We start from the raw sequence: 16,914 nt of genomic DNA, 5'->3' as shown, positions 1-16,914 counted from the left end.
AGAGTAGGAGTTCACATTCACAATACACATCTCCTAATGAAAGCCTTAATGTAGGTAACCATTATCAACCTCCCCCAAGAAGAACTATTAAAACTAGGGAATCCAAGGTGGATCTCCCTCAATTTTTTGGGAAGGATGATGTGGAGGCCTACCTTGATTGGGAGATGAAGGTAGAACAACTCTTTGCTTGCCATAGGGTAAGTGAAGAAAGAAAAGTCCCTCTTGCAACCCTTAGCTTTCAAGAGCATGCAATGTATTGGTGGACCTCTTTGGAAAGAGAAAGACGTCTCCACAATGATCCACCTATCCAATATTGGAATGATCTTAGGAGTGCATTGCGGAGGAGACACATTCCCTCTTACTATGGTAGGGAGCTTATGAATAAGCTCCAAAGGCTTCAACAAAGAGATATGTCTGTAGAACTCTATAGACAACAAATGGAGCTTTTAATGATGAGGGCATGCATAAGAGAAGAGGAAGCCACTACAGTAGCCAGATTCTTAAGTGGTCTTAACTTAGAGATTAGAGACCAAGTGGAGCTACTACCCTACAGGGACCTAAATGACTTGGTCCAACTTTGTGTAAGGGTAGAACAACAAATGTTGAGAAAATCTTCTAAAAGAGAAAGCTCTCACTCTAGATCTCTTAGGAAAGACTACTTGGAGGAAGAAAAACCTTTTGAAAAGAAAATTATTTCAGAACCCTCCAAAGAATTAGCTAAAAGGAAAGAGAAAAATAAAGATAAGGATAGAGATCTCATCACTCCACACACTAGCACAAAGACTAGTGATATTAAATGTTTCAAGTGTCTAGGGAGAGGCCACATTGCTTCTCAATGCCCTACAAAGAAAGTCATGATCTTAAGGGGGCATGACACTTATAGTAGTCAAGAAGAGACTACCACCTCCTCTTCTAGTGAGAGTGAGGTTGAAACAAAGCTTCAAAAATCCAAAGTGGAGCCAATTTATCCTTATGAAGGAGAGCTCCTAATGCTTAGGAGAATCCTTCATAATCAACCTAGTGGTACCCTATCGCAACGAGAGAACATCTTTCATACAAGATGTAATGTTTTAAACAATGTTTGTTCTCTCATTGTTGATAGTGGTTCATGGTGCAACTGTTGTAGCACTAGGTTGGTTAAAAAGTTGAGTCTAATTACTATGCCACATCCTCAACCTTATCATTTACAATGGCTTAATAAGGATGGTGACATAGTAGTTGACCAACAAGTGAAGGTCAAGTTTTCCATTGGGAAGTATGAGGACCAAGCTTTATGTGATATAGTACCAATGGAAGCTTGTCATATTTTGTTAGGAAGACCATGGCAATTTGAAAAGAAAATTGTACATGATGGTCTTACTAATGAAATTACCTTCACTCACAAGGAAAAGAAATTTGTACTTTATCCTCTCTCACCTCAACAAGTGGCTGAGGATCAAGCACAAATGAAAAACAAAAGAAAAAAAGAAAAGGTAGGGAAGAGTAAAGAGGAAGAAATATCCTCTAAGGAAATTATATCTAAAGAGAATTGCTTTATCACTAAAGAACCTATGAAAACTATTCTCTTTATTCATAAAATCCTTAACTCTTACCCTCACGCTGCCACTAGTCTTGAAGAAGAGATTCACAAATCCATTATTTTTAAAGAAAAAGAATCTCAACTTCAAGATTTTGTGAAGGAGAAGTGGATTTCATTTAGTTCTACCTCTCATGCTACTTCCTTGGTGGTGCCCAAGGTAGATAGCCTTCCTTTGTGTAGGACTTGTCCTACCTTAGTTGTGTCAATAATGCACCCAATTTATGGAATATATTATCTGTTGGATATAACATATGAACCTTCAAGGTTCCTTGTGACAAATTCTTTTCATAACTATCCAACAAATAATATAATCCAAAATTGTTTAGGAAATTTCTTAGTAGTTTTTTCATTATTTTCTAGGAAATGCCTAGGTTACCACATAGGGTACTTTAGGCAAGATATTTTAGTTTTTAGGATTAAGTCTTTAGTGTGCTATAATTTTAGTTTTAGCACATTTTTAGGATTTAGAAATATACCTAGTCTATGTTTAGGAGAGGATCCTATTCATTATGTTAGTAGGTCTAGTATCATAGATTTCTTTAGGTTCTGTGAAAGGATTCCTATTAGGATATACCTTTCACATTTATTTGTTGAAAATATCACCTCTCATGAATTTTATTATATATTTGTAGGTGTGGCCAATAATCATGAAGACCCTCGAGATTTGAGGTCAAATCCTTTTCAAGAGGGAGGGGATGATAGACTATGGCCCAGGCCAAGGAATCCAAGAGGTGATACCTTAAAAGAACCAAGAGGAATGGGATGATCTTGAAGACCTTTTCCATATATTTTGTATATAGTCTTTTGTATAGGTTATTTTTGCCTTTGTATTTGTGAGGCACTTTACTTGCTTTTTCTAGTGTTTGTATATTGATTTTAAGGTGGGCTACTTGGAGAGTTTAACTCCATTTAACCTCCCTAGTTGATACATTCATTTTATATTTTTTCAGTAGGGAAAAGAGGGTGACATTTAGTAATGCTTGTGGGTGTAACAAGTAATTGGGCCAGAATTGGGCCTAGGCAAAATTTTGCATATTGGACTCATTTTGCTCCTAATTTTTCATAGATTTGATTTAGCTAGGTTTCATCATCATATGATGAACCTAACTAAATCAAATCAAAGTTTTTCAAATTAAATCATGGAGCTAAATGTTTTCAAGGCCGCCTAGCTAGTTCCTTCTCCTTTGGCCGAAAATTGCTTGTTACCTTTCAAAGGTTTGAAGCTTGTCTTGCAAGCTTCTAAACCTTTGTAAGGTTAGCTTACCTTACCATGGTTCTTAAGTGAACCATGGTCAAGGTTAGCTTCTCCTAGAAGCTAGCTAAACTGTGGGAGTTTAAGTTAACCCTACCATGGTTCCTAGTGAACCATGGCTAAGGTTAGCTTCTCCTACAAGCTACCTTCCCCTATATATTTGATTTTCCTACACTTGTACTCACTTTTGACCAATTTGAGAAATGAAATCTGAATTTTCTCTCTAAATCAAGAGTCACAAAAACCGAAGAGAACTTTCTCTCCTAAGTTCTCTCCAAAGGTGCTTCAACCTTACCTTGGTTCCTTAAGCTTCTACCTCAAGCTAAGGAGTAACCGAGCCACTTCAAGGCTTCTTCTCCATTGAAGAACACTTCAAGGAGCTTCAAAGAGTCATTGGAGTCTTAACCTCAATAGCATTCACGGTCCTAAGCATGGAGCAAGTGAAGGAATCATCAATCTCCTCACCTAGTTCCATCAAAAGCCCATCCCATTTGGGGCTTCATTATACCCATATGATGATATTTGCATTTGAGGATTGTGCCCAGAATATGGTATTGGCATTTCTACGCTCATGGGCTGGGTACTTCTCCAATTCGGAGGCATCCCCCATGGGTATTCGCGGGTAGCGTTCACCATTTCTTGTGACGCATTCATAAATCCCGCGGAGTTCAGAATATTTACAGGAGGCGGAGACATTGCCCCCCTGGTCTCATTTGGCACATTTTCTTGATTTGTATTCCGATTTTCTCTATTACCCTCTTCCTCATTAAGCGCATCTCTTCTGCTGGATGTAGACATAGTTCTCCCACTTCTAAGTCTCATAAAAATTAAACACACACAAAACTAGTTCACTTAGTTCGATTAAGCTCACCAAACGACTCCCACTGGGCGTGCAAATTTGTTTGTGGAGGATTTCGTTCGTAGGTTCTTTTTGTTCGAACTAGCACGAGTTCACGTTTCAATTTATGCGTGTTCGTGACATGACAAAATCGAAGACTTTCAGTGAAAAAAGAAAATCGTACAAACAACGAATAGAGTTAAATTAGGGTGTTGTTACAGCACGTCAGAAGATCTATGCTCATTGTTTCGAGCACTTCAGAAGATCTATACTGTTTTGGCACTTCAGAAGATCTATGCTCACTATTTCGAGCACGTTAGAAGATCTATGCCAGTCTTAGCACTTCAGAAGATCTATGCTTTTTCAGCACATCAGAAGATCTATGCTAATTGTACAATCAAATTCATGCATGTAATAATTAACGTGAATCGAACAGATGACATGTATATTGACTGCAAAAATCATATCCTTCATTAAATAGTAACATAATTACAATTCGTAAGGATCACGAAACATGTTCAGAATGACTACACTACACTACACTAGGCTAGATTATGCTATGCTACGCTACTCCTAAAAAAGGAAAAGAAAAGTGGTCGAGAAATCGTACCCAAAGCTATCTCGTATGCACAGTATGCCTTATGCGCAGGCTGCGGAGTGCGTGTGAGGTTGTCGCCACCGGCCCGAAACGGGCTTTCGGCATTCGCGAGGGATGGTTGGACTCTTTTATTTGTTTGAAAATATGGATTGCTAGAATGACTTATTCTCAAACTGAGACCTTGTCAAACGAGCAATTTTATTAAAAGGCTCACCAATCCATGTTAATCCCAAGCGGGACCCTCCATGGATTAGCGGTTTTCATAAAAGTAGGGTTCATGGAGTCGCCACCAATGTTTTACTCAAAACATTGGAAAAAGAAGTTTAAGGCAATCGATTCAAAAATCGACTTCGGCCATGACAACCAGAGTCGGGTAAGGGAGTCGGTTACGCGTGGGGAAGGTGTTAGCACCACACAGCGCCCCTTTCGGGTTCCCTATGACAGATTATTTCTAAAAATAATAGTGTGAAATTACTAAATTACCCCTATTTATTCTAAACAATTATAACTTAACTATCTACATGATGACAGTTAAATATACACACAGAAAGCAGTAAAAGGAAGGTCTTAAGAAGAAACCTTTGAAGCGTGCTTTTATATTCAAGTAAAACTGGGAAGCTTTTTGGCGTTCCCTCGCTCTACAAGCCCGCTCGCTCCCTCCTAGAAAATTTTAACTATGGAAATCCGGAGGATTTCCCTTCGACTAAGTTCGAATCTCCAAGCTAAATGCTCGGAATTCCAGAACTTCGTCGGATCGACTCCCAGAGAGATTTCTAGGGCAGAACACTGCTCAAAAACCCCAGAATACTCAAGGAGGGAGTCAAAACTGTGTGTAAAAGTCTCAAATGACGTCCAATTGACGTCATATTTATAGGGATGAGGCGCAATACGGCCTCTGGGGGTCAATACGGTCCGTATTGAAGTTTTGAACTACAATACGGCCGTATTGAATTCAATACGGCCGTATTGAAGTTCAAAAAACCTCAATACGGCCGTATTGAGTTCAGTGCGGCCGTATTGAAGTTCAGTGCAGCCGTATTGAGTTCAGTGCGGCCGTATTGAAGTATTGAGTTCAGTGCGGCCGTATTGTAGTTTAAAATGTTCAATACGGCCGTACTGAACTTTTGGGAGGCCGTATTGGGCTTCATTCCCTCCACTTTCTTATTTTTTGCTACTCTAAGACTTCTAAACCTACAGATTGTCATCCTAGGGTCTTCCAGGGTCTTCCAGGAGTCCTTCCGGCTGACTTTCCTTTGGTCTTCGAGAGTCTTCAAGCTTTATTTCCGACCCGGACAATTTTAGGGGTCTACAGCTGCCCCCCCTTTACTTAGTCGGACGGCCTTTTGGTGTACCGGCTGACAAGTAAAGGAGTTGACCCAATTGTCCGGGTGATGTGCCAACCTTCTGACTTGTAGCGTCTTCCAGTGGAAAATTGTTGAGTAGCCTCTCCAGGTTGTTGCATACCTCGGCGCTTCTGACAACCTCGGTAGCTAAGTTTACCCTCTCCAGGGTCAACTTCACTCGACGTCCGAGCTGGAAGTTGAACACCAACGTGCCTCTGACGACGCTGATGGTTGAGTACTGTCTCTCCAGACCTTGAGTACCGTCTCTCCAGACTTTGAGTACTGTCTCTCCAGACTTTGAGTACCGTCTCTCCAGACTTTCTTTGAGTACCGTCTCTCCAGACTTTCTTTGAGTACCGTCTCTCCAGACTTTCTTTGAGTACCGTCTCTCCAGACTTTCTTTGAGTACCGTCTCTCCAGACTTTCTTTGAGTACCGTCTCTCCAGACTTTGTTTGAGTACCGTCTCTCCAGACTTTGTTTGAGTACCGTCTCTCCAGACCTTGTTTGAGTACCGTCTCTCCAGACTTTGTTTGAGTACTGTCTCTCCAGACTTTGTTTGAGTACCGTCTCTCCAGACCTTGTTTGAGTACCGTCTCTCCAGACTTTGTTTGAGTACCGTCTCTCCAGACTTTGTTTGAGTACCGTCTCTCCAGACTTAGGCAACTGAGTTTGCCCTCTCCAGGGTCTGCGTCCGTGTCTTCTGATCACTTCGGCAATGCGAGTTTACCCTCTCCAGGGATCTGAGATGATTTTTTTGTCTCCACAGTCCACTATGCTGCTTCGACGTTTTTCTGATTTTGTGCCACTGAGGGCTGGATAACGCAGGGATCCATCTAGGGGATGTGCAGTCATTCATAGGTTCTTGTGCCCCAACTTGCATTTGCATAGTTGGTACCCATGGGGAATTTCTGACTCCTTGGGGTGTAGACACAGATGCTCTTCTTGAATTGAGCGATGCCTTATGTTTGGCTGACGTCCTTTTGACGTAAGTGGAGTATCCCGGTTATCCTTATTCGGGTGTCTCTCTTTGATTTTCTGATTTTGTAGCCTCTGTGTAGGCTATTATCCACTGGGGGTTCTGGATGTTGATTTTGATTTTGTCTCCACAGTCCACGATGCTGCTTTGACGATTGTTTTTGATTTTTGTGCCACTGAGGGCTGGATAACGCAGGGATCCGTCTAGGGGATGTGCAGTTACTCATAGGTTCTTGTGTCCCAACTTTCCTTTGCATAGTTGGTGCCCATTGAGGAATTTCTGTTTCCCTGGGGTGTAGACACGAAGATGCTCTTTCTGAGATGAGCGGTGCCTTATGATTGGCTGACGTCCTTTCGACGATGGTGGAGTATCCCGGTTATCCTTATTCGGGTGACTCTTTTTGTTTTTCTGGTTTTGTCGCCTCTGTGTAGGCTGTTATCCGCTGGGGGATTTTGTCATTGATTGTGATTAGCCTCTTCTGTTAGGCAGATCATCTTGACGCTTGATGTTTGGCCAAGAGCCGGATTCCATTTGGGGAATGATTATTGATCTTTTGATTTTTTTTTTTTTCTTTTTGTAGGAATGCCTCTTGAGTAGGCGACTGGGGATTTGGGGATCTTATGTATCCCAGAGTATTATTTAGGAAGCCTCTACAGGCTTAGACTCACTCAACGCCTGGGTTGGAGAGCTATCTTCCACTGAGGAAGTTTTAAGTCCTTTGACTAGATATACTGCTTGGGTGATCGTGCTTCCATTGGGAATTTTGTCGATCTTGCTTTGATAGCTCTCGCTGGGGATTTGTTCCGTGAGCTTGAGTTGGGGTTTCTCTAGGGAGTATTATTTCTGCGAGCCTCTCTAGGCTCAATTATTCTGATGAGAGTATTATTTCGGCAAGCCTCTCCAGGCTCAGTTATTCTGCGAAAGTATTATTTCGGCAAGCCTCTCCAGGCTCAATTATTCTGAGAGAGTATTATTTCGGCGAGCCTCTCCAGGCTCAATTATTCTGAGAGAGTATTATTTCAGCAAGCCTCTCCAGGCTCAGTTATTCTGTGGGAGTATTATTTCGGCAAGCCTCTCCAGGCTCAGTTATTCTGAGAGAGTATTGTTTCGGCAAGCCTCTCCAGGCTCAATTATTCTGTATGATGAATTGGTTTTTTGTTCAGCCCAAGAATGCAAGCTGAGATGTCTTTTGGAGAGTATTATTTTGGCAAGCCTCTCCAGGCTCAGTTATTCTGTATAATTTGTTGGATTTTCTGTATTTTGCCTTTTTGTTGATTTTGGCTTTTTCTGTGTTTTTGCCTTTTTTGTTGATTTTGGCTTTTTCTGTGTTTTTGCCTTTTTTGTTGATTTCGGCTTTTTCTGTATTTTTTGTTGATTTTGGCTTTTTCTGTATTTTTGCCTTTTTTGTTGGTTTTGGCTTTTTCTGTACAGAAATGTCTCTGAGGAGTATTATTTTGGCAAGCCTCTTCAGGCTCAGTTATTCTGAGAGAGTATTATTTCGGCGAGCCTCTCCAGGCTCAATTATTCTGTGAGAGTATTATTTCGGCGAGCCTCTCCAGGCTCAGTTATTCTGAGAGAGTATTATTTCGGCGAGCCTCTCCAGGCTCAGTTATTCTGAGAGAGTATTATTTCGGCAAGCCTCTCCAGGCTCAGTTATTCTGAGAGAGTATTATTTCGGCGAGCCTCTCCAGGCTCAGTTATTCTGAGAAAGTATTATTTCGGCAAGCCTCTCCAGGCTTAATTATTCTGAGGAAGTATTTTTTCAGCAAGCCTCTCCAGGCTCAATTATTCTGTACAAACTGAGGAGTATTGTTTGTATCCTTGCCTTTTTTCGTTTTCGGCTTTTGTTGACTGCTGTCATACACAAGCAATTTTCTATTTTTTCTATTTTATGCAATTGCCTCGTGGTAAGGTCTTTAAATGTGCAACTAATGTGTGTGATGCACGCGATGCAAGTTTTTATTTTTGTTCTTTTATTTAGAAAAGTGAATGGCTCTCCCTATCCTCCTTTTCTTGGAGGAGTTTCTGTCATCGACGTGAGGGAATATTTTTGTGAGCCTTTTATGCAGGAGATTATGGACTTTGTAGGAACCCCTCCAATTTTCTTTATTGACCGATTATTAAGGAATTTCATACAATTTTTTAGAAATACCAATTTAGAGGCATAATCACATGGTCAAGAGAAAAAAGAAATGAATAGATATTTTATTAATATTCACAAGTGTTTTTACAGAAAGATATACAGAAGGAATTTCTGAAGAATGGCTGGCCAGGGTAGGCTATATACATTGGGCTTAACAATTATATCTGTAATTGTTGCTCTTTACACTCCCCTAATTGCTTCGGGTGAGATGCCTGAGCCAGGAGTGTAGATGCTGCAAGACGCTTGCTTCTAGAAGATAATCATTTGAACCGCCTTTCGGTTTTCGATTCAAGTGACCGTTGCTTGCTTTGCTTTTACATCTTATTCTTTTGCCCCTAACTTTTGCCTAGGACGTATCCTAGCGGGGATAATTTTGCCTTTGTTTTGCCTAGTACCCTTGTACTGGCGGGCTTTTTGTTTTGCCCTAACTTTTGCCTAGGATGCCCTTTTTCGGGTTTTCATCCTAGCGGGCTTATGCAAGCAACGTCTTCAAGCATAATACTTCTTTACCACGTCGGCGTTGACTGGGTATCGAAGTTCTTCTCCATCTATGTCTGTGAGGGTTAATGCTCCTCCTGAGAAGGCTCGTTTTATCACGTATGGTCCTCCGTGATTTGGGGCACACTTTCCGATTTTGTCCTTTTGAGTTGGTAGCAATTTCTTCATTACCAACTTTCCCTCATGGTAGACTCGAGGGTGGACTTTCTTGTCAAAAGCCTTTTTGATCTTCTTCTGATAGGCTTGACCATGGCATATGGCGTTCAGCCGTTTCTTTTTGATAGGGTTCAACTGGTCGTATCGGCTTTGAACCCACTCTGCCTCGGAAAGTTTTGCTTCCATAATTACCCTTAGAGAAGGTATCTTGACTTCGACGGGTAGAACTGCCTCCATCCCATAAACGAGGGAGAATGGAGTAGCTCCTGTAGACGTGCGTACTGAAGTCCTATAACCATGAAGAGCGAAGGGTAACATCTCGTGCCAGTCTTTAAATGAGGCAACCATCATTTGCCCTATTTTCTTGATGTTCTTATTGGTTGCCTTGACTGCCCCATTCATCTTTGGCCGATATGGGGAAGCGTTATGGTGTTGGATCTTGAATTCTTGGCACAGTTCTTCCACCATTTTGTTATTTAGATTGGATCCATTATCAGTGATGATTTATTTCTCCATGTTTCCACTAGATTATTCTAAAATCATTTGGGACAAGAGAGAAAAGAAGGGAAAGATACTTTTATTCTGAAGTTTGTGTTTTAGAGGGGATTTATTTTTCAAAAATGGTTTTTGTAAGAATGGATGGCCAAGGTAGGCTTATGTGTTTAGGCTTGTTTGATTAAACACTTATGAAGTTAAAAAGTCGTGTTGTGATTCGACAACTTGGATAGCTTCCCTTGAGCCTTTCTTTTTTGAATTTGGCTCATTGTACCATCATGGATTTCTTTTCGTTTTTTGATTGTTCTTATTTTTGCCTAAAACACCCTTTTGTGGCGTTTTAGCGGACTTTTGTTTTTATTCATTTTTGCAACCCTAACTTTTGCCTAGGTCACCCTTTCGTGGGATTCCTAGCGGGTCTTTTGCTCTTATTTTTGCGCAGTTCCCTTTTTGGGTTTCCTGCCGAGCTTCTTTTATTTTGAAAGATTTCTTTTTACCCATGATGGCACTTGTCGAGGCCAAGGGAAGGTGCTCCAAGTTGTCACACACACTTCCACATAAAAATGATGCGGGTTTATTATTATTAAGATGATTTTAACCTCATTCATGTTTATTCAAACAGGGTTAAAAATAATGTGGTTTAGAATTTTATTATAAGCAAGAAAAGAAGCAATGAAGAATGATTTTATTATAATCATAGCGGAAACATGTGTCCTTATTTCATCACTGGTATGGGTCCTAATGTTGACCTATTTTATCTCTCGGCCATGCCCCAAATTTACAGTCTCCAATTTCTCTTGACGAGCTTCTTGATCTAGCAATCTTTGCAGATCCGGAGAAATGGTCTCCTCATCACTGTCCAACTCAACCCTTTTATCCTCAACTTTCGGATCCCGGTCAAAGCGAACAATTACAGACATAATTATTTTATTGGTTCTGTTTAGGTTTAGAATTATTAATGTTAATGAGGAAAGAGAGAAAAGAACAAAAAAGAGAGTAATGTGAAAAATGCCTCTTTATTGATATGTATTAAAAAAAACTGTAAAACCCTTATTTACATGAAAAGGTTCTCATGATCTCGGGTACTGATCATGAGTCCCTAAAAGAAGAATATGGAGGGGCCCTATCGTGGCTTGTTCTTCTCTCTAATCCTGCTTTGGCCGAGGATTCTTGCTCACGTCGGGCGCTGTCGAATCAAAAGTGATCCACCCGGCATCAATAAGGCTTTGGACCTTGTATTTGAGAGCTTTACAGTTCTCCGTTGAATGCCCTGGTGCCCCCGAATGGTATAAACATTTGTCTTGCGGTTTGTACCAATAGGGATGAGGTGGATCAACCTTCTTTAGTGGAACGTAAGCTAGAAGACGTGCTTCCACTAGCTTCGGCAGGAGGTCGCTATATGTGGTCGGAAGTTTATCAAACTTCTTCACAGGGTTGTATTGCGACTTTCCTGACTTCGAAGTGGAAGAAGATGAGGAAATGGTTATGGCGCTGACTCTTCTCTCCTTCTTCTTCCCAAAGGTCTTCTTAGCTTTAAATGATTGGGAAGGTTCAGCTAGCTTCCCACTTTTCAGCTCTTGTTCCACTCTTCCTCCATCATGATGGGACTCATGGTCACTGTGCTCAGCCCCGTGTATGTTGTGGTGACGCATGAGTTCCATCATTTGCGCCATTTGCTCCTTGAGCTGTGAGAGCTCGGCTGTAAACTTCTTAATTTGTTCCTCCAACGCGTCCATCTTCTTGATTTTCTGCGCGCGCGTGAGGACAGAGAGATGACCAGCCACTTTCTAAAAATGAATATTTAATCTAATTAATTTATGGTATGAATACACTCTCGATGTGAGCTTGATAAGACTCCATCTTTAAGGCGCTGCCTTTTTAAGATGAAGGTTTATCACCCTCCCTAGCCTATGATCTCTCCCCAACGGAGAATCTCAATAGTCATGGGTCCCTTTTACTCACATCGAGAGGGTATTGGTGATCCTAAAATGAATAATTGATGAGGATGCATGAGGTCTTATTGGCAATGATGTACATGCTCCTCGCTTTTTATTATATTTTCACACATGGTCTTTTCTCTCATGTCATGGCATTTTCATGCATGGGGATTTATTCTTAGACCTTATCACGAGGTTATTTATTAATGCACAAACAATTGCACATAAGCATTTACACAAACAATTCACTCATCCACGAACAATCACGAGCGAATCACGAGGTAGGGGTATCCTGCAGAAAAGTGCATATTCAAGGTGGTTCTAACTGTTCTCACCGGTCTGAGGCCCCCAAGGTGCCCCCATTATAGGGACCCAATTCCTCTCGTCGTAAGTCGATGGAAAGCTCCAACGCACTGTCGGACTCGAGTTCATGGTTATCACCTTGAGTGATGCTTTCCGACAACGGTCTACGGGCACCTATAGACCCATTCGACAACCGGCCGTACTAACATCCACTCCCTATGGTTTACCACTCATGCCCCCGGGTATAGAGGGAACTGTTGTGTGCAAAGGTTTGTGTGCAGTTTGTATTTCAAACAATTGCGGAAAATTAAACAAACAACAGTTATTAAAGCCAAATAGATAAACATGTTATCATACAAGCAAGGGGTAATGAAATAATTTTAACTATTATTTGTTAAAAATAATCTGTCACTAAATGGGACTGACTCTCGAGGCTTCCCCAGTGGAGTCGCCATCTGTCGCCACCGGCCCGAAACGGGCTTTCGGCATTCGCGAGGGATGGTTGGACTCTTTTATTTGTTTGAAAATATGGATTGCTAGAATGACTTATTCTCAAACTGAGACCTTGTCAAACGAGCAATTTTATTAAAAGGCTCACCAATCCATGTTAATCCCAAGCGGGACCCTCCATGGATTAGCGGTTTTCATAAAAGTAGGGTTCATGGAGTCGCCACCAATGTTTTACTCAAAACATTGGAAAAAGAAGTTTAAGGCAATCGATTCAAAAATCGACTTCGGCCATGACAACCAGAGTCGGGTAAGGGAGTCGGTTACGCGTGGGGAAGGTGTTAGCACCCCACAGCGCCCCTTTCGGGTTCCCTATGACAGATTATTTCTAAAAATAATAGTGCGAAATTACTAAATTACCCCTATTTATTCTAAACAATTATAACTTAACTATCTACATGATGACAGTTAAATATACACACAGAAAGCAGTAAAAGGAAGGTCTTAAGAAGAAACCTTTGAAGCGTGCTTTTATATTCAAGTAAAACTGGGAAGCTTTTTGGCGTTCCCTCGCTCTACAAGCCCGCTCGCTCCCTCCTAGAAAATTTTAACTATGGAAATCCGGAGGATTTCCCTTCGACTAAGTTCGAATCTCCAAGCTAAATGCTCGGAATTCCAGAACTTCGTCGGATCGACTCCCAGAGAGATTTCTAGGGCAGAACACTGCTCAAAAACCCCAGAATACTCAAGGAGGGAGTCAAAACTGTGTGTAAAAGTCTCAAATGACGTCCAATTGACGTCATATTTATAGGGATGAGGCGCAATACGGCCTCTGGGGGTCAATACGGTCCGTATTGAAGTTTTGAACTACAATACGGCCGTATTGAATTCAATACGGCCGTATTGAAGTTCAAAAAACCTCAATACGGCCGTATTGAGTTCAGTGCGGCCGTATTGAAGTTCAGTGCAGCCGTATTGAGTTCAATGCGGCCGTATTGTAGTTTAAAATGTTCAATACGGCCGTACTGAACTTTTGGGAGGCCGTATTGGGCTTCATTCCCTCCACTTTCTTATTTTTTGCTACTCTAAGACTTCTAAACCTACAGATTGTCATCCTAGGGTCTTCCAGGAGTCCTTCCGGCTGACTTTCCTTTGGTCTTCGAGAGTCTTCAAGCTTTATTTCCGACCCGGACAATTTTAGGGGTCTACAGAGGTATTGTGGGAATTAGATTTCTGACCCTTTGCTACGAGCATGGCTCGTTTAATTTATAGACAAAGATTTGGGAAAGGTAACTGTTTCTGACGTGTCCCGGAAATGCATAACTGTCCTAAACTTCCACATAGTGGCTTATTCCTGGGCACGTCTTTGGATAACTTCTAGAACCGCTCATTTAACTTCCCCAAACCGTTCTGCAGCCTTCGACACTTATCCCATGTTACTTCAACCGCTCTTAAATCGTATCTCCTTTAAGTTCTCTATTTTGAGAAGTTATGAAGTGTATTCGTATATGTCCGGATTCTTGGGATTTCGAGTAACCAACGAAAAATATACTTGAATGTTTCCTGATCTGCTTGTACTTTGAGAGGTTGCGAGGCCGTGAGCCCCTTTTCCTGGTTCAAGGATTTCGAGAGTTTCACGAAAAATTTCTTCGCGTATCTCTTAATTTTCTTCAAGCTTCGTGTGCCTTCTTCAGAAACTTCTCTGCCTTTTTTCGATCATCTGGGATTTCGAGCACCCCTGTATTTCGAGTGTCTTCGAATTCATTTTCGAGTACTAACAGCAGCTTAACTATATCGATCAGACCCTAATAGTATGTTCTTCTAGTGAGAGTGTGCAGAGGGTGTGACTCGACATGTACTCTTAGATTACTCTACATGTGTTGCTAGCGGCAATGCACCATGTGATTTGTTACTAGCGCCACATGCATGATAATATGTAGTCCATGTCCATTACATGTGCATTTTAATATTATATGTTAGTTGATTTACGTCATGGATGAGTATGGTGTGATATTATTATTAATCTATCTATGCTATGTATATATATATATATATATATATATATATATATATATATATATATATGCCTTGTTTGTGTTTGGCTATCCGGTGTGTATTCTTACACCATGAGGCAGAGTGAGATGTTTCTCATTCCCTTTTCTTTTGTGTTGTTTTCCTTTGATTGTTATACAGGTGATCATCAGCATGAGGCTGAGGATGTTGGTGATGAAGTTTATGCTTCAGTGTTGGTCTTTGCTCTGATAGGACATGCATGTGACATCGGAGTATAGATAGGATTAGATTAGGATGTTATTTCTATTAAATTATTTTGAAAACCTTAGCCTTATTTCTCTTTGTAATTTTCGCTAATTATGTTATTTGTTTAACTTATGGATGTGATGCTTTCTATCTGAACATGTTTGGTATTTTAATAATGAAAGATTATGTTATTTAAGTTTTATTATTTATGTGTTAGGATATACGGGTAGAAAGTGTCACACTTCCTCCTTCACTAACAATATAGTCAACCGTCATGCCAACTTGGATAGTAGAACCCTAATAGGAGATCAACGAATCCAGTTTTATAATTGTGAGAGGGGGTGGGTTTTCAAATATGAAATGTGCAATATTGAGAAAAAGAAGACGACTTTTGTGAGTGACCAAATGAAAACATGCTACAATGAGTTAAAAAAGAGAAACAAAATGTAATTTTTATAAAATTTTCAAATGAGTTACGCAAATCAGATGAATCCACTTTTACTTACTGCGGCTGGTTATTTCCCTTGTTCACCCATGGACCATTTGTTTAACTATTCCATGCTAGAATCCACCATAGAACTTTCTTTTTTTTTTCTTCTTCTTTACTTTCCCTTTTTGAACCATTTCTATCATAAACAAAAACAACATTTCATACTGTTTGTGGGATTAACCATCATTCAAACAATACATGTTTGAATTAGGAAATGTAAGTTAATGAAATAAGCAAAGCAAACTTATAATACTTTAATTTGGATAAACTTTTTTTTATATTTATAAGAGAAGGAAATAAACAGGTAAAAACATTTTTGATAAATTAAAATTAACATATAGCTTAATATTTTATAAGTTTTCTAATTAAAACGTACGTATAACTTGATTTCAATATAAAGGAGAAATTTAATTCAGTTTCTTCATATCTGTATTTTGCAGAAAAAGTTTGAGAATTGAGTTTATATAACCTTGGAATTTGGTGCCTGAACTCACTTGTATATGAGCCCCGTTGCATTTTATAGTATCCCAGATATGGATTCATTAGATATGTAGGAAACTATGTGACATATTTTTAATATTATTTGATTAGAATGGATGTGAGAATAAAAAACCGATACAATAATTCATGTTTTACATCAAATTTTAACGAATTAATTATTAAATTAAAAGTTCTTAATTCATAGATTAAGTTTACAAATTTTTAAAAAATTTAAAAACTATTTGATATTTTATTTTATCAATTCAAATTAATAGAGAATTATAAAAAAAAAAATATATATATTGATTTGAATCTATATAATGAAATATCAAATAATTTTATTTTATTTTTTAAATTTATAAACTTGATCTTTATATTAAAATTTTTTAGTTTATCGATTGAATAATTGAAATTTAATATAGAACATAAGTTATTGAATACAACAATTCTACTTAAACTTAATTTTGAAATAAATAGATCACTTTTCATATATATTAAGAAAAATATCGTGGAGAGAAATAAAATCAACTTCAATTATTTCTATTTCTTTAAGAGTATTAGGTTTTGGTTGTCGATTAAGAATACTCTTACTACACAAAAAAAAAAAAAAAAAGATGTTAGAAAAGAAAATTCCTTCATAACTTTACATATAATTTCTTTAGACCATGTAAATGCTAACTTATTACAACAAAGTTCATGTATGTTGAAGCAATATTCATAGCAAAAATCAAACATTAAATTTATTTAAAATAATTCGGCACTATACCTCCAATGAAGAGATTTAAAGGTTTTTTCGGGGTAGAATCTTTCTTTAACATTTCTTAATATAACAAAATACATAATAATTTCTTAGCATAAGAGTAAACTTTTATTCTTAATGTCTTACACATACTATCTAGTACATTACAAAAAGCCACCTATTAACATGTCTTTCTTCACTATAGAGAAATACCATAAATAACTATTAGTAAATACTAAAAGGTATATTTGTATTGGTATAATTTATAGCAAATTAAGTTTGGGTCAATCAACCATTTCAAGCTTTGGATGCCAGATTTCATATTGGGCCAGAATGAGACCCATCCATTATGGGCCTTCAGAACGCAAGCCCAAACCGTT

The sequence above is a fragment of the Cajanus cajan genome, chromosome 5, assembly GCF_000230855.2.
Source record: "Cajanus cajan strain Asha chromosome 5, NIPB_CcT2T_4, whole genome shotgun sequence".
In the NCBI taxonomy this organism is placed as follows: Eukaryota; Viridiplantae; Streptophyta; class Magnoliopsida; order Fabales; family Fabaceae; genus Cajanus; species Cajanus cajan.
The sequence above is the reverse complement of the archived record's forward strand: the minus strand, read 5'-3'. Positions refer to the sequence as shown.